Consider the following 24,036-nt stretch of genomic DNA (forward strand, 5'->3'; position numbering starts at 1 on the left):
TATCCTGCCTACAAGAGACCCACTTCAGACCTAGGGACACATACAGACTGAAAGTGAGGGGACGGAAAAAGATATTCCATGCAAGTGGAAATCAAAAGAAAGATGGAGTAGCAATTCCCATATCAGATAAAACAGACTTTAAAATAAAGACTATTACAAATACAAGAAGGACACTACATAATGATCAAGGGATCAATCCAAGAAGATATAACAATTGTAAATATTTATGCACCCAACATAGGAGCACCTCAGTACATAAGGTAAATGCTAACAGCCATAAAAGGGGAAATCAACAGCAACCCAATCATGGTAGGGGACGTTAACACCCCACTTTCACCAATGGACAGATCATCCAAAATGAAAATAAATAAGGAAACACAAGCTTTAAATGATACATTAAACAAGATGAACTTAATTGATATTTATAGGACATTCCACCCAGAAACAACAGAACACACTTTCTTCTCAGGTGCTCATGGAACATTCTCCACGATAGATCATATCTTGGGTCACAAATCAAGCCTTGGTAAATTTAAGAATATTGAAAATGTATCAAGTATCCTTTCTGACCACAACGCTATGAGACTAGATATCAATTACAGCAAAAAAATCTGTAAAAAATACAAACACATGGAGGCTAAGCAATACACTACTTAATAACCATGAGATCACTGAAGAAATTAAGGAGGAAGTCAAAAAATACCTAGAAACAAATGACAATGAAAACACGACGACCCAAAACCTATGGGATGCAGCAAAAGCAGTTCTAAGAGGGAAGTTTATAGCAATACAATCCTACCTCAAGAAACAAGAAACATCTCAAATAAACAACGTAACCATACACCTAAAGCAATTAGAGAAAGAAGAATAAAAATCCCGCAAAGTTAGCAGAAGGAAAGAAATCGTAAAGATCAGATCAGAAATAAATGAAAAAGAAATGAAGGAAACAATAGCAAAGATCAATAAAACTAAAAGCTGGTTCTTTAAGAAGATAAACAATATTGATAAACCACTAGCCAGAATCATCAAGAAAAAAAGAGAGAAGACTCAAATCAATAAAATTAGAAATGAAAAAGGAGAAGTAACAACAGACACTGTAGAAATACAAAGGTTCATGAGAGATTACTACAAGCAACTCTATGCCAATAAAATGGACAACCAGGAAGAAATGGACAAATTCTTAGAAATGCACAACCTTCCGAAACTGAATCAGGAAGAAACAGAAAATATGATCAGACCAATCACAAGCACTGAAATTGAAATTGTGATTAAAAGTCTTCCAACAAACAAAAGCCCAGGACCAGATGGCTTCACAGGCGAATTCTATCAAACATTTAGAGAAGAGCTAAGACCTATCCTTCTCAAACTCTTCCAAAATATAGCAGAGGGAGGAACACTCCCAAACTCATTCTATGAGGCCACCATCACCCTCATACCAAAACCAGACAAGGATGTCATAAAGAAAGAAAACTACAGGCCAATATCACTGACGAACATAGATGCAAAAATCCTCAACAAAATCCAACAGCACATTAAATGGATCATACAACATGACCAAGTGGGGTTTATCCCAGGAATGCAAGGATTCTTCAATATATGCAAATCAATCAACGTGATACACCATATTAACAAATTGAAGGAGAAAAACCATATGATCATCTCAATAGATGCAGAGAAAGCTTTCGACAAAATTCAACACCCATTTATGATAAAAACCCTGCAGAAAGTAGGCATAGAGGGGACTTGCCTCAACATAATAAAGTCCATATATGACAAACCCACAGCCAACATCGTCCTCAATTGTGAAAAACTGAAACCATTTCCACTAAGATCAGGAACAAGACAAGGTTGTCCACTCTCAGCACTATTATTTAACATAGTTTCAAGAGTTTTAGCCACAGAAATCAGAGAAGAAAAAGAAATAAAAGGAATCCAAATCGGAAGAGAAAAAGTAAAGCTGTCACTGTTTGCAGATGACATGACACTATACATAGAGAATCCTAAAGATGCTACCAGAAAACTACTAGAGCTAATCAATGAATTTGGTAAAGTAGCAGGATACAAAACTAATGCACAGAAATCTCTTGCATTCCTATACATCATTTTTCCAAACGATGAAAAATCTGAAAGTGAAATTAATGAAACACTTCCATTTATCATTGCAACAAAAAGAATAAAATACCTAGGAATAAACCTACCTAAGGAGACAGAAGACCTGTATGCAGAAAACTGTAAGACACTGATGAAAGAAATTAAAGATGATACAAATAGATGGAGAGATATACCATGTTCTCGGACTGGAAGAATCAACAGTGTGAAAATGACTACACTACCCAAAGCAATCTACAGATTCAATGCAATCCCTATCAAACTATCACTGGCATTTTTCATAGAACTAGAACAAAAAATTTCACAATTTGTATAGAAACACAAAAGACTCCGAATAGCCAAAGCAATCTTGAGAACTAAAAACGGAGCTGGAGGAATCAACCTCTTGGACTTCACACTATACAACAAAGCTACAGTGATCAAGACAGTATGGTACTGGCACAAAAACAGAAAGATAGATCAATGGAACAGGATAGAAAGCCCAGAGATAAACCCATGCACATATGGTCACCTTATCTGTGATAAAGGAGACAAGAATATACAGTGGAGAAAAGACAGCCTCTTCAATAAGTGGTGTGGGGAAAACTGGACAGCTACATGTAAATGAATGAAATTAGAACACTCCCTAGCACCATACACAAAAATAAACTCAAAATGGATTAAATATCTTAATGTAAGGCCAGACACTATCAAACTCTTAGAGGAAAACATAGGCAGAACACTCTATGACATAAATCACAGCAAGATCCTTTTTGACCCACCTCCTAGAGAAATGGAAATAAAAACAAACAAATGGGTCCTAATGAAACTTAAAAGCTTTTGCACAGCAAAGGAAACCATAAACAAGACAAAAAGACAACCCTCAGAATGGGAGAAAATATTTGCAAATGAAGCAACTGACAAAGGATTAATCTCCAAAATTTACAAGCAGCTCATGCAGCTCAATATCAAAAAACAAAAAACCCAATCCAAAAACGGGCAGAAGACCTAAATAGACATTTCTCCAAAGAAGATATACAGATTGTCAACAAACACACGAAAGAATGCTCAACATCATTAATCATTAGAGAAATGCAAATCAAAACTACAATGAGGTATCACCTCACAGCAGTCAGAATGGCCATCATCAAAAAATCTACAAACAATAAATGCTGGAGCGGGTGTGGAGAAAAGGGAACCCTGTTGCACTGTTGTTGGGAATGTAAATTGATAGAGCCACTATGGAGAACAGTATGGAGGTTCCTTAAAAAACTGAAAATAGAATTACCACGTGACCCAGCAATCCCACTACTGGGCATCTACCCTGAGAAAACCATAATTCAAAAAGAGTCATGTACCACAATGTTCATTGCAGCTCTATTTACAATAGCCAGGACATGGAAGCAACCTAAGGGTCCATCAACAGATGAATGGATAAAGAAGATGTGGCACAAATATATAATGGAATATTACTCAGTCATAAAAAGAGATGAAATTGAGTTATTTGTAGTGAGGTGGACGGACCTAGAGTCTGTCATACAGAGTGAAGTAAGTCAGAAAGAGAAAAACAAATACCGTATGCTAACACATATATATGGAATCTAAAAAAAAAAAGGTCATGAAGAACCTAGGGGCAAGATGGGAATAAAGACACAGACCTACTAGAGAATGGACCTGAGGACACAGGGAGGGGAAAGAGTAAGCTGGGACAAAGTGAGAGAGTGGCATCGACATGTATACACTACCAAATGTAAAACTGATAACTGGTGGGAAGCAGCCGCATAGCACAGGGAGATCAGCTCGGTGCTTTGTGACCACCTAGAGGGGTGGGATAGGGAAGGTGGGAGGGAGGCAAGAGGGAGGAGATATGGGGATATATGTATATGTATAACTGATTCACTTTGTTATAAAGAAGAAACTAACACACTATTGTAAAGCAATTATAGTCTAATAAATATGTCAAAAAAAAGAAATGCTAGCAAAGATTCTTGCAGAAAGATAACAATCTCGAAAGAAATTAGATTAAAATTCAACAACAAAAAAGTCTTAAAACAAACAAATATCTATCTATATATATAAATATATATATATATATATATATATATATATATATATATATATATATGTTGGATGTAATTTGCTTTTTTCTTCTTGTGGCAGGCCAGGTAACATGAATGAATGACCTCATGAAAAAGTGAAGGAAAGAATTTCTGTGTGTGTGTGTGTGTGTTTGCCTTTTTTTTTTTTTTAAAGATCTGAAAGCCTAACAAAAATTCTAGCTTCACAGAAAGTACTGGGTGGAGTTCCCAGCTGAAGGTAATATGGAAATAAACACACATGGAGTGATGCTTCTCAAATCTGAATGTGCACAGGAATCGCCTAGGGATCGTGTTGAGAGAGTCAGATTCTGACTCAGGAGGTCTGGGGTGGGGCCCAGGATTCTGAGTTTCCAACAAGCTCCCAGGTGATGCTGGTGATGCTGGTCCACACACCAACGACTCTGGACCAGCATCACCAGCACGACTTGAGGAACAAAGTCAAAGAACAGAATTGACATTCCAAACAAAAGAGTGAGAATTCAACAATAAAATGTATTATGCTTAATGGAGAAAGACAGCTATAAAATTGTTTTAAAAACCTCTGAGTTTGTGACATATACAAAAATCTGCTGGTCTGGGCCGGGCTGCACTGCTACAGCTCAGTGAGAGGTGCTGAACCCACTGGAAAGCAGAGGAGGCAGAGGGAGAGCCTGCTACAGTTGGCTGATGACTTCTGTAAGCATCTTTCCAAAGGCTGCCCATCACCCCTGAGGGGGTAACTGATACATGTGCACCTGTATATTTTCGTACTCACACTGCCTTGTGGGAGGCTCTGCCTAAACCAGAGAACCATTCAAAACCCACCCGAACAGCAGCACCATCGGAAAGAGGATGATTCAGAAACAAATGGCCAGTTAATTCTGATAAACGGACTACAGAGAAGGAGCAGCTAGTTAGGGTGTGCTTGTGAGAGAGATGATTTCTGAATCTTTGACTCAGAACACTTGGACAAGCCGCAGATTCATCCCCACTTGGCCAGGAGAATGTGTGTTTTCCTTACAGCCAGCTGGTCAGAGCTAATCATCCTGATGGTTCAGAATGGCCTCTTCCCCACCAGGACAGAGTCCATCTGGCCACTTGCAAGGGAGCCGACATGAACTGGGTAGATTTATGCGGAGTTGGGATAATAAGCACAGATGTGGCCGAGAGGATCTGTGTAGCCAGTTAACCCTTCCAGGGGTGCTCGCGGTAGGTGCCCTGGGGGCTGTTAGGTTGATTAGTTCTGCTTAGTCTCCCCGTAACCCATCTCTGGGATTTTACTTGGGATATCCCATTTGTCAAAGTTTTAGCTAATTTTGGAAAGTTAGGTCTTGAGAAACAAATGGAAAAGGCCTGGGTTTGAAGTCAAGGACATGGATGTTTGTAAAGCATAGTGGTTAGACTTGGACTCTGAAACCAGGTTTCCTGAGTCTGAATCCCAGCTCTGCCACCTGGTAATTGTGAAATTTGGGTCAGTCACTAGGCTTTTTTTTTTTTTTGGCTGTACGCGGGCCTCTCACTGCTGTGGCCTCTCCCGTTGCGGAGCACAGGCTCTGGATGCTCAGGCTCAGCGGCCATGGCTCACAGGCCCAGCCGCTCCGCGGCACATGGGATTCTCCCGGACCGGGACACGAACCAGCACCCCCTAGCATTAGCAGGCGGACTCCCAACCACTGCGCCACCAGGGAAGCCCCAGTCACTAGGCTTTTTGAAGCACTTAGGATGCAACATTTAAGGAGACACTCACTCTCAGGGTTGTGATGTCTCCTTAAATGTTGCATCTCAGGTCCAGTCCTGGCCCTGCATGCATTTATAAATAAAGATGATAATAGTGCTTTCCTTCCAGGTTGTTGTAAAACATAAACGACTTAAGAGCAAAGGACTTAAATAATGCCTTGCACAGAGCACACTTCATATACGTATTTGCTCTTTTTTTAAAAAGTTCAAGCTTGGCCATTTACTAGCTCCACAAACTCTGGCAAAAAAATGTACCCTCAATTTTCTTACCTATTAAATGAGTTACACCCACTAGGATGGCTATAATAAAAGGAACAAATAATAACAAGTGTTGGGAGAGGATGCAGAGAAACTGGAACCCTCATGCATTCCTGGTGGGAACGTAAAATAGTGCAGTCACTTTGGAAAACTATCTGGAAGTTGCTCAAAAAGTTACATGCAGTATTTCCGTGTGACCCAGCAATTCCAATCCTAGGTGTATACCCAAGAGAAGTGGAAACATATGTCCAAGCAAAGACTTGTACATGAACGTTCATAACAGCTTTGTTCGTAATAGCCGCAAGATGGAAACCACCCAAATGCCTATCACCTGATGATTGGATAAACAAAACAGAGCATATCCATACACTGGATTACTACTCAGCCGTAAAAGAGATGAAGTACTGATATATATTACAATACTGATGAACCTCAACACTATTCTAAGTGAAAAGAGCCAGACACAAAAGGCTACGTATTGCATGATTCCATTTATATGAAATGTCCAGAAACAGCAAATTCATAGAGACAGAAAGCAGATTAGCGCTTACCAGGGGCTGGGGGGGGGGAGGGGAGAACAGGCAGTGACTGCTAAAGGGTACGGGTTTCTTTTTGGGGTGGGAAATGTTCTGTAATTAGATAGTGGTGATGGTTGCACAACCTTGTGAATATGCTAAAAACCACTGAATTATACACTCTAGATGGTGAATTTTATGGTACATTAATTATATCAATAAAGCTGTTATTTTTTTAAAATGGGAGCATGAATAATTCCCATCTTATCTACTTACAGTGATGTTGTAAAGGTCAAATTGAGGTTACCAACAGGAATGCATTTTTCAAATCTGAAAGCAGTTTGATCATTCATTTTCCATCATTTGTTTCAACAACCTTTAACAAACTTTTATTGATCTATGAGCATATCATGTGTGATAGTTTTTCCCGCTCATTCACATTCCCAAGCCTGACGACATTAGTAAGTGCAGAGCCTCCCTCCCCCACAATGACAAGAACAAGGCAGTAAGTGTTCTGACAGCAGGTTCCGGTCCCAGTTCTTCCAATGACCTACTATGGATGTCTGGGGAAATTGTTGTTTCTTGAGAAAATGGCTGCAAATAGCATTTTGGAAAGGGTAAGAAGCACATAAAACACTTTTCTTACAACAGGCTGGCTACCATCCAGGGGCTCATTACGTGTGATGCTGTGCAGCTTGGTGATGTTAATCCTGACCAGTCAGTGTGATGATTCCAGCAAAGACACCACATCTAGCCTCCCTCTTCCCAGCTCTATACACAAACCCTGCAGTGTGTCACCTACAAACTGACAACACCCACGTGTCTACTGCCTGCCCAGACCCCTCTTTTGAGCATCAATCCCATGGACCCAACTAACCTCTAGACTAGCACTGCTTCTCATCTGTGAGGTGCCTGCAAGTCACCTGGGGATCTTGTCAAACTACAGCTTCTGATTCAGGAGGTCGGGGGGTGGGGGTCTGATTCTGCATTTGTAACCATCTCCCAGAGGACACTGATGCTGTGGGTCCTCGGACTACACTTTAATTGCTCTACTTAGACATCCCCCCAGACATCTCAACACATTCAAGCCCAAATTCATCATCTTCACCCACGACACAGAAGGGTTCTCTTTCTAGTTCTTCCTATACTCTCCTTCTCAGTAGTTCTCAAGCTTGAACAAGCATCAGAATCACCTGCAAGTCTTATCTAAACAGACCATTGAACCCCACCTGCAAAGAGTCTGATTCAGGAGATTTGGGGTAGGGTCTGAGAATCTGCATTTCTTACAAGTTCCCAAGGGATGCTGTTGGTCTGTGGGCCACACTGCTCTGTTTCACTCTCAAGTACCACACCATACCCTGAAGTCGGCTGGCTCTTCTGTTCTCCTCACCCCTGTATATTAAGTTCAAACTTCGTGGCTCAGTCACCCAGCCTGCACCACATGGCTCGTCACACCCTGGGTACTACGTGGACCACCCACATTACACTTCTTGGAGTTTCCCAACAGAACAACCCAATTTATTTCTCCATATGCTCTGGCTATGCTGTTTCCTCCTCCAGGCTGCCTTCCCCACCACCATTTTCTACGACAACTATCTGTTCGCTCTTTAGGACTTAGCTGAAGCATTAATTCCCCCGTGAAGCTTTTCCTGGTCCGAACCCCAGCTCAACCCTTCACTCCATTGCATCCATGTCCTTCCCTTTTGTCCTTCCACTGGACCCCATGTAATTGTCACAGCACAACAACCTTTTATTATGCCGATTTCTTTAGTCTGCCTTAGTTTACCAGACTGTAGGCTCCTTCAGAGCAGGGGGTATGTCTTACTTGTCTTATATCCTTAGAACCTAGTACAACGGCCGGCATAGAGTATGTGTTCAATAACTGTTGAAAAACTGAAATAACAAATGAAGGAATGGCTCAAACCATGATTGCCAAAGGAAGGAAAATCTCCCCTTCCCCTTACTCTCTGTGTTTAATTTCCGGTACATGAATTATCCCTCTATGTAGCAATAAAAGTCTCATCTATTGGGTGAGACCGTAACTGTTGTTCCACTGAATTTTTTTTAAATGTGGCTGTTTACGGATGTGGGGAGGATCTTAAGAAGCAAACGCAGAAATCCCCAGTCAGAACTCTCCTTAAAGGTTTTGTCTGCTGTATACACAGCATCACAAAGAGAATACAAGTCACAAAACTTAGTACTTAAATATGCAGACATTTCAATTGGACACAAAATACCCACTTATAAAGAAGCTGTAATCCCCAAAGACTGAAGGGACAGAAATAGTTAGGGGAGAAAATATTCTTCTGAAATGTCACTGTCAATAACTGAAAAGTCATACACTCCCAGAAGATTTTAGATCAACAAAGGCCATCACCAGCCTTGTGCCCAGCTTCTCTGGAGTCTGGATGTGCTTGGGCAACATAGCCTAGGTAAGGAATAGCACTGGCTCTGTGACATCCAATCCAGTATTTACAGTGATGACAAACACCCAGTGCATATTCCCAGGTTGTCTACAGCATCCCCATCCATGAGGTACCCAAGTCAGGGTCAGGACCCTCATGCCCTTTTGACTTCTCTTTCCACCAGATTTGTTTTCATAAACACAGCCCTTGGTCATTACCCTCTGTTTCAAAAAACACTCATGGCTCATCTCTGCCTAGAAAATAAAGTCCAAACATAGATGGTTTTAAGGCACGTTTGGTTTGATGCCACGTTAAGTCCTTCATCATCTGGTCTCAGTCTCTCTTCCCAAATTCAACTCCAGTCTTCATCCTCTCCCCCGTCTCCTGCCGCCAACCCTACACTTCCCAGGCATAAAGGATCACTCAACATTTCCCAAACACACTGAGCTCTTGTGCCTCTAAGGGCCGGCCTGGAATTCTACTCTACCTACCGACTTCTGAACTGGTACAGCCTTCCAGGCCCAAAATAAACATCAGCGCCTGTATGCTTCCCCCAAGTGGTCCCCACACAGTTAGTGCTCTCTGCAGTCTGCACACCCCTCTGCCAATGGCATTAACACTGTATCTTGGTAACGTTGGTAAGTAAAAGGTCTGGCTTCCCCACAAGTCTTCTAGTCTTTGGGGGCAGGTCTTGTCAGTGTCTTATTCCTGTGTGTGTAATCCGTGAAATTAGCAGCGGGTCTGACCCAGAGGCACTCTGTGAATGTTTGTTGAAATAGCACCTGTTAGAGACCATAGGTTAATTGCTCAGCATTTCTTACCAGTGGGTCAGTAAAGGTTACCTCTATGGATCAATCAGTAGAGATATAAAGGCTCTAAGTTCCAATAAGCAAGAAGTCAAGGCATCCCCACACTTCTGGGTGGGAAGCAAAGGGAGCTGGTGAAATTAAAAATCAGTAGTCAGTGGCCACCTAGAGAGACCTTAATGCTCAAATTCGAGGGGAGGGAGAATGGAAGGGAACAGCAGCTGAAGAACAGAAACCTGCGTTCACCAGGGGGCCTCGTGATCCAAGGCGAGCTGGAGGGAAAGGAGTCTGCAGCTCAAAGCTGGAACGAGAGCCCTGTGTTCCGAACACTTGCCCTGTTCCATTGTGATCACCTGCCAAAGGGAGAGAGGATAGAATGTGCTAAGTTCAAAGAGGCTGTGAGCAAATGGTTTAGGTTGAGTGCATATGTCTTCTTAGAAGTTCAGAAGACTGAAAGTCCTGCCAGAGCTGTTCCAGGCAATAAATTCTCTGGTGTCCGCAGAAGATAAGAGGCAAAAATCTGACCACTTAGGGAAATAAAAATTAAGATGAGGAAAACAAAAGCTTTCTTGATTGTCTGTCGACCGGGTGGTACACACTGTCACACGCATTAGCTGGTTTAACCACATCTGCTCCCCGGAAAGTATTCAAGGTCTGGATCTAAAGACCAGCGTAACAATCAGCTGATAGGTTTGCTCTGAACCTCCAGGGAAGAAGGATCTCAAAGGCTTATACATGGTTGAGGGTGGGGGGAGAGGCAGGAGGGAGAGAGGGAGGAAGGACACAGGGGCAAGTGACGAATGATTCAAGAGGCAAGCAATCTAGCGAAGAAAGCAGAAAGGAGAGACTCTGAGTTTAAAAGGCCCTCTTTGCACCAGGAAGCCAAGCCTCAAGACCCTACCCTCAGTGACCCAACCCAACCGCTGGCCTCCCAGAAGGCAAGGACCATAGCGCTGTCCCCACACACACCCCCAAATATAAAACAGCCTTCAGAACGGACCCAGTTCTTCTGGGACAAGGATCCCAGGAGATGAATTAGACTTTGATGTGGACCTCGCCATCAGGCTGCTTCCCCTTGTCTAAAGGATGGTGTCTGAAAGCCAGCCAAGTATCCCTAAGAACAAGTCACCACAGTGCTCACTGGTGCCACTGCGCATCTGAGTGATCCTGGGTTTCCAGGGCTGATCTCCAGGTGCCTTGTGTGGTGTGGGCCCCAAGGGGTGGAAAAAGGGCCACTGGGGGGGTGTTGATGAAATAATGAAGGTAAAGGGCCTAGCCTTTGTGGATGCTCCAGAATTGTGGTTACCATGACAGCTGCACTGTCCCCAAGGAGAGAGACACACAGCCTGCCACCTTGACACAGAAGGTCACTGCAGAGGCAGACAGCCAAACGGGGGCTGAGAGGTACGGCGCTGGCTTTGCACGGAAGAACAGTAAATGCATTCATTTCTCCAGCGTAACTGAGAGGAGCCCCCTTGGGAATCAAACCTGTTGCTGGTGTGTGTTGTGATCTGAACCTGAGCGGCCCTGCGTGACTCAGGGGCTTAGGGGAAACCAAATGAGACTGGAGTGGGGCAAGGTGCCTGGCCAGGCAGGTGCCAAGCAAACGTGAGCTCCTAACCCCTCTCCCCTGGGGACTCTCAAACAGTGCTCTCTGCCCCAGAGGTTGAGCCCCCAGCAGGTTGAAGCAAACTGAAGAACTATTTTCTGTAAGTTCTGCTGAATTTATTAATGCAACAGTAATAATGATGATAATGCAACTTACATTTCTTGAGCATCTTTTATGTGAAAGGCCCACGGAGGAAGCAATGGTATTTCTCTCATATTCTGAATGTCTCCCCAATCTGAGCTTCTACACGTACCACTTTCTGTGTACCCACTTGCCATATATCACTTCATTTTTTCTTTATTATAAATATGAAATATTTCAATTATAACGGTCGAGTGTGAAAAATGATGCATAACTTTCTTCTTTGTGTTAGAGGAAGTTTTTTAGGTACAAGTCTGTCACCCTCAGTTAATTGAAGGAAAAAGGGATTTGTCCTAGATGTTACTCCATCCCCCAAAATGGCACTGTGTACTTAAATAAATTCAGTATTCAGATCACAGTAATTTATTGAACACCTGCCAAATGTTTTATGCATGTTATCCATTTAACCCTGTGAACAGTAAAGTGGGTCATTATTCCTATTTTATACCTAAGGAAACTGAGTCTAAAAAATATTAAACAACCTTCCAAGCTAGAAAGTCTGTGTGAATGTATATAACGGAGATATTAACAAATGTTACTGAATGAATAAATGGTAAGCTCTTAAGGAGCTTAAACAGCTGCAGTGGGAGCACAGCTTATAAATAACAAATGCCACTCACGAAGGATTACAGGGAAGGACTGTTTGGAATGAGCATTTATTGGAAAATAGGGTGGGGGAAATTAGTTTCCCTCCAAATCCAGAAAGAAAACATTTTCAGCACTAGCCCATGTGTTCTAATCACCAAGGAAAAGGAAATCTTAGCTAACTGCGGCTGGATCCACAAGGCCCATGGAGGACTAAATGCTTTTATAAGAAAAAGATTCATGAGGGAAAAAAGAAAATAATGCGTGCCTGGAAGTCAGACTGCAAAGAGGAAAAGGAAGTTCCTGGGGCAAGGTCTGATCTTGACCTAGGCCTGACGTAGGGGGCATTAAGCCAAGAAATAAGTCTAGGGGACAGGAAGAGAGAAGAACACAGTGATTAAAAGCAGAGGCTTAGAGCCAAGCTCTGGTTCAAATCCCTGTTCTACAGCCTACTAGCTCTGGGCCCCAAGGCTCATCACTTCATCTAAGTGCAGCGTTCTTCTCGTATTAAAAAAAAAAAAAAAAAGGATAATATGGATTACTTTACACGTGAAGAGTTCTTAGAGGTTTAGCTCAAAGCCTTCAACATGGTGCATTAGTTTCCTGTAGCTGCCGTACAGACTACCACCGACATGGTGGCTTAAAACAACAGAAATGTATTCTCTCATGGTTCTGAAGGCCAGAAGTTCAAAATCAGTATCAATGGACCGAAATGAAGTTGTTGTCAGGGCTGTGCTCCCTCAGGAGGCTCTAGGGGAGACTCTTATTTTCTTGCCTCTTCCAGCTTCTGGTGGCTGCCAGCATTCCTTGGCTTGTGGCCCGTCACTCCAATTTTCAAGAAGAGCAGCTTCAAATCTCTCTCTCTTCTGTCTTCATATCCCCTTCTCCTCTGTGTGTCTGGATGTCAAATCCCTCTCTGCCTGTCTCTTATAATGACATTCATGGTTGCATTTAGGGCCTATACCTGTATAATGTAGGATAATCTCCCCATCTCAAGATCCTTCATTACATCTGCAAAGTCTTTTTTTTTTTTTTGGGGGGGGGGGTAAGTTAGCATTTTCAGGCTCCAGGGAACAGGACTTGATACCTTTGGGTGGGTGGTGGGGGGGTCTGTCACTCAGCCTGTTACACACAGTAAACCCTCAATAAACATCGGTTGTGGTTGCCCTTGTTACTATTAACAGAGATGAGCTAAAAGAACACTATGCCCAGGAAAGGGTCTATGGATGGATGAGAAAGTGAGGACTCAAAAAGCCCTTGAGGGGCTGTTAGTACTTTGCCATGAAAACCAACAGTGAGGTCACAGCTTTTGTACCCCAAACTCTCTCCCTGTTAAATTACCTGGATCCACATTATAGGCTCGGAGTGGGAAGAGTGGGGAGGCTGGGGTCAGGCGACACTGCACTCAGATCCACTCCGCCCCTTCCAGGAGCAGGACGCTGGGGAGTTTTCTACCTCAGCTCAGTGTTCTCAACTGCAACGTGGGGCTGCTTAAGGCTCAAATACATATGCGACTGATGTGGCACACAGTAGGTGCTATAAAGATGGTTGCCTTCACTACGACTGAATTAGCAACGTGTGCAGGGAGGGGGTGAGTAAAGGAAATGACAGTAACCCGACACATACAGGATGTGTCCCCCCTCCCATCCTTACACGAAGGCATCTCTGACTGCCACCAGGCATGCATCCAAGGAGAAGCCCTAGGGGTCCCAGATGCAAGGTGGAGATCCCCTTTTTGGGGCACACATATTGTTGTCCGGTTTTTTCCAGAGCCCATCATCTCTCTTCTGGAACCCGGAGTTATGAATGACTTGGAGGAGATTCAATGCAGCATTCTTATGGCAAATGTGATCGTTGTTCTGATAACTAATGAAACACTTCTGACACTTAAGGAAATGCCACAAGAAAGGAACAAGGGCTCTTTGGAGCCTTGTCTGCAAGCAGAGTCGCTCAAGCTTAAAATCTGGCTCCAACCTTTCCTAACCTACAGGCAGAAGTGTACACACCAGTGAGCCCGGCTCTGCCGCAAACGTCGAGGTTTCAGATTTAGAAACCGAAGCGTATTAAAACACCATTTATCTGGTTAGCATCAACAGGTAACTTCTTGTCAAACAATTCAGGGACTAAGTAGAAACGCTGCTTCAAAAGAAGGTAAAGAAACAAAACTTTCCTTGCAGGCAGAAAACAAACAACAACAAAAATATAGAGTATGCATTTCAAACAGATGTCCCTGCTTTCTCTGCTAACTGCCCAGGATCACCAGGGAGGTTTTCCAAGGAGAAACACAGACAACGCCAAAGCTTTCCCTTCTCTTGCCATGTGGTTTCTTGCCTGTATGTAACGAGACTCCCTAGGTTTCGACGGAGGGTCAAGAAAATGGCATGTGGCCTTGTGAAGTTTAATTAACAGCAAAACTTGCTATCCAACATCATGAAGGGGCCCACTTGGCTCCAGGGCCCCTCAGGACAGAAATAACATATTGCTCCAGAGTTATTAATGATGAAATGCAAATGGCCTCCAAGAAAGTGGGCAGGAAAGGAGGAGCTAAGAAAACAAATGATTCTTACGCACAAGCCAGAGACAGCTCCCTGGGGAGGTGGGGAAGGATGGGACAGCCTGTGACCTAGGCCTGATCCTGTCTGTCCCGTTTCGAAATGAAAGGACCTTTCAAGCAAACACACACACATGCACACACATACATACGCTACATGCATACACACACACACGCATGTACACGCATAGGCTAGAAATCACAGAAAAAGACTCAAGGCTCTAAAACCCAAAGGTGATCTGGTCAATGATAATAAAATAATCAAGCCATGTTGGTTTTGAACAGTGTCTTATATTTTAAAAGTACTTTTACAGCTGTTACCTCATCTGACCCTCTCAGCAGGCCTCTATGGAAGACAGAGGACAAATAATTATCCAGATTTTATAGATTAGATTGATTCCCAAAGGTCATCCAGCTAGCAAATCATGGCCATGAGACAGGAAGTGGGGTCTAATGACTCCCAGTCCAGGGCTTTTCCAAGGCAAGAACTACCAGTGCTTCCAACAGAAAAGGGCCAAAGCCCAGGGGGAGACCAAGAAGAGGACGTCAGACATATGGACAGCACTTTTAAGAAAAACTCATGTGATGGGGCAGAAGTCTGAACAGAGGGTGACGATGTGGATGCATCTAGAGAGAAGAAAAGCCGTCGCATTCCAGAGCGTGTTGGAAAACAGGTCCGAGAGCTGTGTCTCCCAGCCACCGTCTTTCCATCACTCGGGATGGCAGAAGGGTGGTGGGAGCATTTAAAAGAGCAATCGGACCTCAGTAACACATCAATATCAGGCAAGAGACCTTAATGAATGGATAAAATCCCTTTGTTTTACAAACATGTAAACTAAGGCTCAGAGAAATGAGGTGACTTCCCCAAGATCAAAGTGTTCGTGAGAGCTGGGGACTGGACCCTGGACTCTGGACTGGAATACAGAGTTCTTTATCCTACGCCAGCTGCCTTGGGCGTCTATTATCTTTAACTTCATTATCACTGTCCTTGATTAACACCGCATGTCCAAAGCAGAGCACAGAAGAGCGCAATGGGGGAATGCGTGGTTTTTCCTCTTCTTTTTACTGGGAAACGGCACTGCTGAATTTACCATAGACGATTACCAGACATGATGCGGGGAAATGGCGGGTGGTCCTGCTAGCAGAGAAACTGTCCTATTACTAGGGTATTTTTAAGACCCCCCAAAACGCAAGTACACTATGGTAGGCTGGATAATGCTCCCCCATCCCCAACCCCAAGATGCCCACATCCTAATCCCCGGAACCCCGGGAATGTTACCTTCAGTGGCAAAGGGATTTTGCAGATGTGATTAAGGATTTTGAAATGAGGAGATTATCCTGGATTATCTGAGTGGGTGCCATGTAATCACAAGGGTCCTTATAAGGAGGAGATCGGGTGGATAAGAGTTAGAGGAGGTGAGATGACAGAGGCACGAGGGTGGAGTGATGGGAGGAAAAGCCCTCGGGCCAAGGAAGGCAGGCCGACTCCACAAGCTGGAAAAGGGAAGGAAACACATCCTCCCCTGAAGTCCTAGACTGTAAGAGACTTCCAGACTGTAAGAGAATAAATGTGGGCTGCTTTAAGCCATCAACTTTGTGGTCAGTGTTACAGCATCAATAGGAAACTAAAAGACCTACTGCAAAACTAGAGGATCAAGCCCAAGTTCCCCGGCAGCAAACCCCGGCTTCACGCGCTTTACGGAGACGGGGCTGGGGGAGGAGGGTAGCAGAGCCAAATGCTTGTAAAATCACAAGGGCATTAAGAAGAGATTTAGACCAACTATACAATGGAGACATCATCTTGCTTTAAGATGAAAATGTGCTGGTTATCCATGTTTACCGGGACTGCCTCTCTCGAAGAAATTCTATTTCAATCCCCTTAGGACTGCTTACTAATCCCTCCTTGGAAAGGAGCCTGTGGACTTTCCTGGTCTCGCTTGCACACGCCTTCCTATACAGCCTGTGCTCCAGTCCCATCGGACCATTTAGAACTTCCAGAACATGATAGGCTCACCATGCCTCCAGGGGTCAGCCTTCGCAGTTTGTTTTTTTGGGGGAATGCCCTCCTCTCTGCTAAAATCCTTCAGAGCTCAGCTCAGTCATCACTGCTTCTGTGAAGCCTTCTCTGGCTCCCTGGTCCTCCTTCTTCCCCTCCCTTCCTTCCTCACACCCTGAGCATCTCTCTTAAGAGAGCACTTGGCCTTTTAAGTGTCTGTTTGCTTGTCTTCCTCTCCCACCCCACCAGCATGCACTCCTTGAGGACAAGGAGACTTTCTTGTTCCTCTTGTGTCACCAAACCACTGCCATCTCCCATCCATACCAAGTACTCCCCACCTCTTTCCCCCCTGAGTAATGCGAACTCACCCTGCAAGGAAGGACTTCCACCAACCGAGTCATCTTAATTCTCCAAGAATTAGCTCCACCTCTGTGTTCCCACAGCCCTCTGCTCACCCCACAGGTAGAATACTCACTACACTGCATTCTGGTGTTTATCCCTGAGCTGTTTCCTTATTAGGCGTGGAGGTCCTTGAAAACCACACCTCCTTCATCTGTCTATCCCGTCTGTGTGTAGCACAGGGCCTGGGTCACAGCAAATACACAAGGAACGTTGACTGAATTAAAATGAAAACTAAACACAACAAGGTAATGCCCAGGTCATCTCTATGAATTAAGCCCTGTGATCCAGAGACAGGCTTTAAAAGCAAATACCTTCATGTGAAAGTTTTGCATGGCCAGATGTTGACTGTGGCTAGCTGGTATTTCTCCTGGGATCCCACACAGACTTTGGAGTTCATGGTGGAGACGGTTTCAGTGTTACTATATCTATATCTATATCATCTATATCTATATCTGTGTCCATGTTATATATGGGGTAAATATTGGAGAAAATTTTTGTTTTTCATCTCAAACAGAGAAGTATTAGTTCATCAAACTTAGCTTAATTCGTGAGTGTTACCCTTAACTTTGAAAACGGCCCTCTAGAAGGGCAAGTCTGAGATGAACATGGTAAGTACAGATGGGTTTAAACCCTGATTCTCTTGCCTGCCTTCTGTGTGACCCTGAACTTGACATTTTCTCTTCGACCCTCGAGTTTGTCTACCACGAATGGAACAATATAAGTCTGCCACACAAAACTGGGATGAAGATATGATAAAACGCCACATATAAAACGCCTGCCGGGGCTTCCCTGGTGGCGCAGTGGTTGAGAATCTGCCTGCTAATGCAGGGGACACGGGTTTGAGCCCTGGTCTGGGAGGATCCCACATGCCGCGGAGCAACTAGGCCCGTGAGCCACAACTACTGAGCCTGCACGTCTGGAGCAAGAGAGGCCGCGATAGCGAGAGGCCCGCTCACCGCGATGAAGAGTGGCCCCCGCTTGCTGCAACTGGAGAAAGCCCTCGCACAGAAATGAAGACCCAACACAGTCAAAATCAATAAATTAATTAATAAACTCCTACCCCAACATCTTCTTTAAAAAAAAAAAAAAAAAAAAAACGCCTGCCAATGGGCCTGGCACGTGGAAGGCATTCTGACACCTTTACTGAGGGCTTATGAGTAGCCCCTGCACTATGCTAAACACTTCGTATGAATTATCCAATTCACAGCAACCCAACGAAGCAGGTGTGTTATTATCCTCATCAGGGAAAAGTTAAGCGGTGTCCGCAGGACACACAGCAAGCAAGGGGCAGAACTGGGCCGAGAACCCAGACCCGTCAACACCAGGGCTGAGCTCTTCACCGGCACGCAACGTGCAGCCTCTCAGGATGGGTTAGCTCCCGTTGCCCCCTGTCATCAGAAGGTCTGCTTAAAAGACTGACAACAAATAAAGACCAATATTTCAAAGAAAAAAAATAAATAACTGAGAACTGGCCACAAACTGCTGCTGAGAGCAGTCTGCACAGCCTGGGCAACAGAATGGCTGATCCAGCCAGACTACCTCCCAAAGGAAACTTCACTCTACTTGCTCCGAGGCTCTGGGAAGCCCACCCTTTACAACCTCTTTCTCACACCTGAGGGATATGACACACTCCACCCAATGGAAACAATGACCGTGATTTTCACAGCTGTGAATTTCCAGCCCCAGGCTCCTACAATGGTCTCCAGTAGATGACAGTTTTCGACTTGGCAATGCCCACTGGGGGAGGGCGTTCCCTATCTTGAACATCTCTGAATTAAAGCCATCAAGCATCCCATTCCCCAGATTCCCCAGCTGGTTCACACGCATAATGATCAGGAAAACTGGGTCACGAGGAAGCCCACGGGGAGGAATGTCTGCCTGTTAGCGGGCTCTTTGGCAACGAGAGCGATGACAAAGGTACCTGAAGTGGTCCTCAAATAGTAGTGGACGCTGCTCTCATTTCCTGTCTTTGTGGAAGCTGAATGAAACTGGCCAGCAGGTATTTACAACAGGTTCTGTAAGCTTAGGTACTTGAACTCCGGGCAGCAGGACCTCTCTTTGGGTGCCACTGTCACTAGACATTTCAGGAACGGGAAATCTGTTTGGTTTTGCTGTTACAAGAGGGAAGGTCCTACCATAGCAGGGGCTTCTTGGGCCTCCCTCCAGTCTGCGGGTATCCTTTTCCAGAAATCGAGGGGGAAGCCTCTCCTACTGAGGACTGGCTTTAATTTCACAGGTCTGAGTTGCTGCACTGCTTCCCGACTCACCTAAATGCCTCCCCTGCCCACCCCTCTCCCTTTAGCCATCCCAGGGACACAGCCCTGGACATGGAGAGAGGTAGGACTTGGTGCAATGCTTCTGGAATCTGCTGGCCAAAACCTGCAGGCTGCAGTCCCCCAGGCCTGAGCCTCCCAAGGCTGCCACTGCTCTGACGAAATCCCAGGGAAGGCCACCTTTGTGGAGGCCTTTTCCGAGCAGGCTACATCAGGAAAGGGCACAGGGAAGGGTGCCCGGGCCCTGGGATCCTGGCTGCACCCAGACTGTGCTGCCCAGAGTCCTGCCCTCCTGGACTAGTCCTCAGTTCCCGACTCCCTGTCTTCCTCTGTGGTCTTAGTTCTCCACCTGATCCTCCCTGCAGAATAAGAGTTCTAACTGGAACTCCCCAACACGCTACCGCTCAGCCTCTAAATTCATAATGGCATTAAAGCTACAATTTATTGAACACCTACTATGGACCAGACAATATATTATTTCATTTAATTACTCAACAATCCCATATGATAGATAGTATTATTATCCTTATTTGAAAGATGAAGCCCCTGAGGTTCAGAGAGGTTAAATAACTTTAGGATCCTTGGGAGAGCTCCAATCAGTACTGACATGATTTCTAAGGTTTTTTGGAGGGTGAATGTGCATGTTTTAATGAGACAAAAGTCTGATGTGGGAGCAAGTGGACTCAAGAAGTTTCCAGATCTATTCCAGCCAAGTAAATTCTATTTATTCATCAAGGTTAGGTTCAAATCCTACCTGTTCTGTGCAGTATTCCCTGACTGTTCCGTCCCACAAAGATTTCCCATCTTCCTGAACTCTGGCCACATGTCTACTGTTTTCTGGCCCTTGCAGTGTTTTGTGAGTTTGCCACTTATCCACTACCTCATTGTCAAGGACAAGGACCACGGCTTCCAATTTTTTTTTGAACTGCCCTGGTACCCAGGACTAGATGCAAAGACTTCCCTGGGTAAGAGAGCTGAACAACGCAAGGAAGAGATGCAGTTCATTTTAAACCTTGACTACCAAATCCCATCCACTTTTCAAGACGTGTCTCAAGCTATCCAACCTCCGAGCAGCTTTTCCGGACCACACCTGCTGGAAGTGAGCAGCCTCACTTTCAAAATACCCTTTTCAAAAATACTCATTTCAGAGAAAAGAACTTTAGTGCTGGACTCTGACAGACCTACTTCAAACTCTGGTTCTGTTGCTTCTGAAGTGGGTGATCTTGAGTGAGTCACTTCATTCCTCCGAGTCTGCTTCCTCACCTGTAAAATGTGAATAACCGCATCGGCCTCATAGGGCTGTGTGAACTGTAAACGTTACAGTGCATTTGACATAGTGCCTGTACATGAGACGGATCCAAAACGGTAGCCATTATCATTACGATTACTATTTCAGCCCCCTGCCTTATCCGGAAGGCATTTACACACATGCCTTTTCCAACCTTCTAGAGCAGTGGTTCTCAAACTCTGGAGCATATCAGAATCATTTAAAATAAAGCTACCCAGGTCACAGTACAAATCTACTGAACAGAATCCCCATCAGGCAGGGGAGATAGTGGAGACTGGGCAACTCTACTTTTAACAAGCTTCCCCACCCCACTCCAAGTGACTCTGATACATTCTTGCCAAAGCTGGAAAATTCTGCTGGACAAGACTGATTCCCAAATTACTTTCCACAGAACCTTGAGGTTCCAGAGAGGTACTTCCAGATCAGTGGCTCCCAACCTTGGCTGGATTGGAATTATACAGATCTTCAAACACAACCCTTAGAGATCCAGATGTTCACTTGGGATGTGACCAGGGTGTCAAGACTTCTAAAAGATGGACAAAGGATTCTGATGGTCAACCAAGGTTGAAAACCATTGCTGCATTTGGATCTAGACCCTGGGTTGCCATAGCAATGCCACTGAGGCTTCCACCAGAGCAGCTCAGCTTTTGTCTGTGTGACAGACTGAGCCTCTACCTAAGGCTGATTTTGCAGAAAGGATTCTTACGCTTCAAAAAATAGTTAAGTTTGCAAACAGCTGCTCTAGCCTGTCAGTAAGAGAGAGCCTGGAGGATCCCTCACCTGGTTTTTATACCCTTTTGTCTGTCCAGGGCCTTACAACATAGTAGACGCTTAATAAATATTTGTTAGAAGGTTGAATTATTTTATTTGTTATCTGGCTCCAATTAGGTTTTCAGTTGCCTAGTATCACAACCTAACAGTTTCTTAAACATCTAAGCTCCCGAGAGCCTTCGCCTCAAATCTCAAACCTGAAACAGAGAGTGGGGCAGACAGCCATCCAGAGAACACACTGACATGTCTTCTGGGGTCACATATACTATGCAAGTTCCTAATGACTAATAAATATAAGCAAATGTGATTTTCATCAGCCAGGAAGAGCTCGACATTTGTCAGCAGTGCAGGTCTTCCAGGCTAATATTTGGAGTGTTTCATCTAAAACGTCAAATTACAAGAGCATGATAGAAACTTGTAGGAACTTCATAGTAAACAGTAACTGGTCCCTTGTCAATAAGTTAGAAGAAAAAAAAATTCCTGCTGCCAAAACACATGGGCTGGAATGTCTGCAGCCCAGGCCTGCAGCCAACTTGAGCCTGTTCCCTAGGCAGCTCTCCTAGGTTGGTTCTCAACCACAGAGGCTGGAAGAGAAGTCCCTAGTACTCCAGGGATCTGGGAATCAACAGCACCTTCAAATCTCAGCTTTCCCATGGCTCTAGGAATCTGAGCAGTCATTTAACCTCTTAGGGCCTTAGAGCCTCACGTGTAACAATACTTCATTAGGTCCTTAGAGCCAGGACTGCCTGGGTTCCAATCCTAACTCTTCGCAGACTAGCTGTGTGGCCTTGGGCAAGTTACTCCCCTTCTCTGGGCCTCTGTTTCCTCACCTCTAAAATGCAGATGATATTAGCATCTGTCTCATAGGGTTGTCAGTGCAAAGGGACAAGAACAGTGCCTGGTACAGAATAGGCATTCAATAAACTTTAGCTGTTATAAATCTGCAATTCTGAAACCAAAAGTTTTGCAAACCAAGTTTTTGTCTTTCTTTTTCTTAATATTTATTTTTTAAATTTATTTATTTTCCTTATCTTTTTGGCTGTGTCGAGTCTTAGTTGTGGCACACGGGATCTTTGTTGAGGCATGCAGGATCTTTCCTTACAGCATGTGGTCTCTTCGTTGCGGACTCGGGCTTCTCTCTAGTTGCAGCGTGCAGGTTTTCTCTGTCTCTAGCTGTGGCGCACTGGCTCCAGGGTGTGTGGGCTCTATAGTTTGCAACACACGGGCTCTCTAGTTGAGGCGCAGGAGCTCAATAGTTGCGGCGTGTGGGCTTAGATGCCCGCAGCATGTGGGATCTTAGAGCCCCAACCAGGGATCAAACCCGCGTCCCCTGCATTAGAAGGCGAATTCTTTACCACTGGACCACCTGGGAAGTCCCTCGTCTTTCCTTTTCTTCTTACATTTTTCTCAGTTTGGTGGCAAAACTAATTGGGCAGCAAACCTCACCTTAACAGACATAAAGCTTTTTATGGTCTTTTATTTTATCCTAGCTGATGTGAACATTCGTATGTTTCACTGCAGCAGTAATAAGGTGTTTGACGATGGCATGCTGCCCCATGCCACGGAAGGAATGTCATTAACACGTGAAACATGCCCTAACATTACCTTTCTAAACTCTGAAAAGTTCTGAATTCTAAAATGCACTGGCCATAAGCATTTCAGATAAGGGACTGGGGAGCTATGTTATTATGGGGTTGTGGTCAGGATGAAGAGAGAAAACACATGTCAAACCCTTGGCTTTAGAAGTAGCAGCCCCTCAGTCCCAGAGCGACGTTGGAGGGTCCTCCGGTCTATATGCAGGAAGACAGAAAGAAGGAATCATCCTCTCCCAGCTGGTCTCTCTTTTATTCTCCCACTGACATGACACACCAGTCCTCAGAACTCTCCCTTCTATCAACTCAGATTTGACTTATCATTCAGAATTCGGCCAAAGCACCTTCTCTGTGAAATGATCCTCTCTCTCCAAACTCCCAATGACCAGGTCAAGAGAGTATGTGTGGCTGGCAAGGGTGGATGGGTTGCACCTCCTCTCCACCTCCAGGTGGCTGGCAGCTGAGAAGGATTCAGGCAGCGTTAGCCACAGTGGGGAAGGGTGGCCATCGGTGCTAATGTCTGAACTGCAAGGCCGCCCACCTGATATGTTCGTGCCCTGCTTGGGATGGGCATTAACTGGGCTTAGCCACTAAATTACGTATTTCTTAAGCACAGCGAGCATAGCTTACACTTTTTGTTCTTCCTGTAAATGTTTGTTGTTATTGTTACTGCTTTCATATGAATATTCTCTCAGAATCTATCATGGACTTCGGGCGCCCAACAAATACTGCTGAATGGATGCTGAATGATCTGTCAATGTTGGTTGATTAATTCACTGACAAGCTCCTCCCAGCCTCGATATTCCTACCTTTCCATGGGCACTGTCTACTTTGGCGTGTTTATGCTAGACTAGCCACCCGAGGCTTTTGAGAGCTATACAACTATTCTGATGCCAGTATGCCGTTTCTGAGGTTCGTATTTTATTAAGACTACAAAATAT

General features: G+C 44.5%; 1 protein-coding gene across 2 annotated transcripts in view; it reads right to left on the reverse strand.

The window, feature by feature from the left end:
* The window catches only part of THSD4 (thrombospondin type 1 domain containing 4), a 628,347-nt gene that overhangs the window by 456,909 nt on the left and 147,402 nt on the right, over positions 1 to 24,036 (reverse strand). The gene's annotated exons all lie outside the window — the stretch shown is intronic.

This window comes from Globicephala melas, chromosome 2 (genome assembly GCF_963455315.2).
Source record: "Globicephala melas chromosome 2, mGloMel1.2, whole genome shotgun sequence".
In the NCBI taxonomy this organism is placed as follows: Eukaryota; Metazoa; Chordata; class Mammalia; order Artiodactyla; family Delphinidae; genus Globicephala; species Globicephala melas.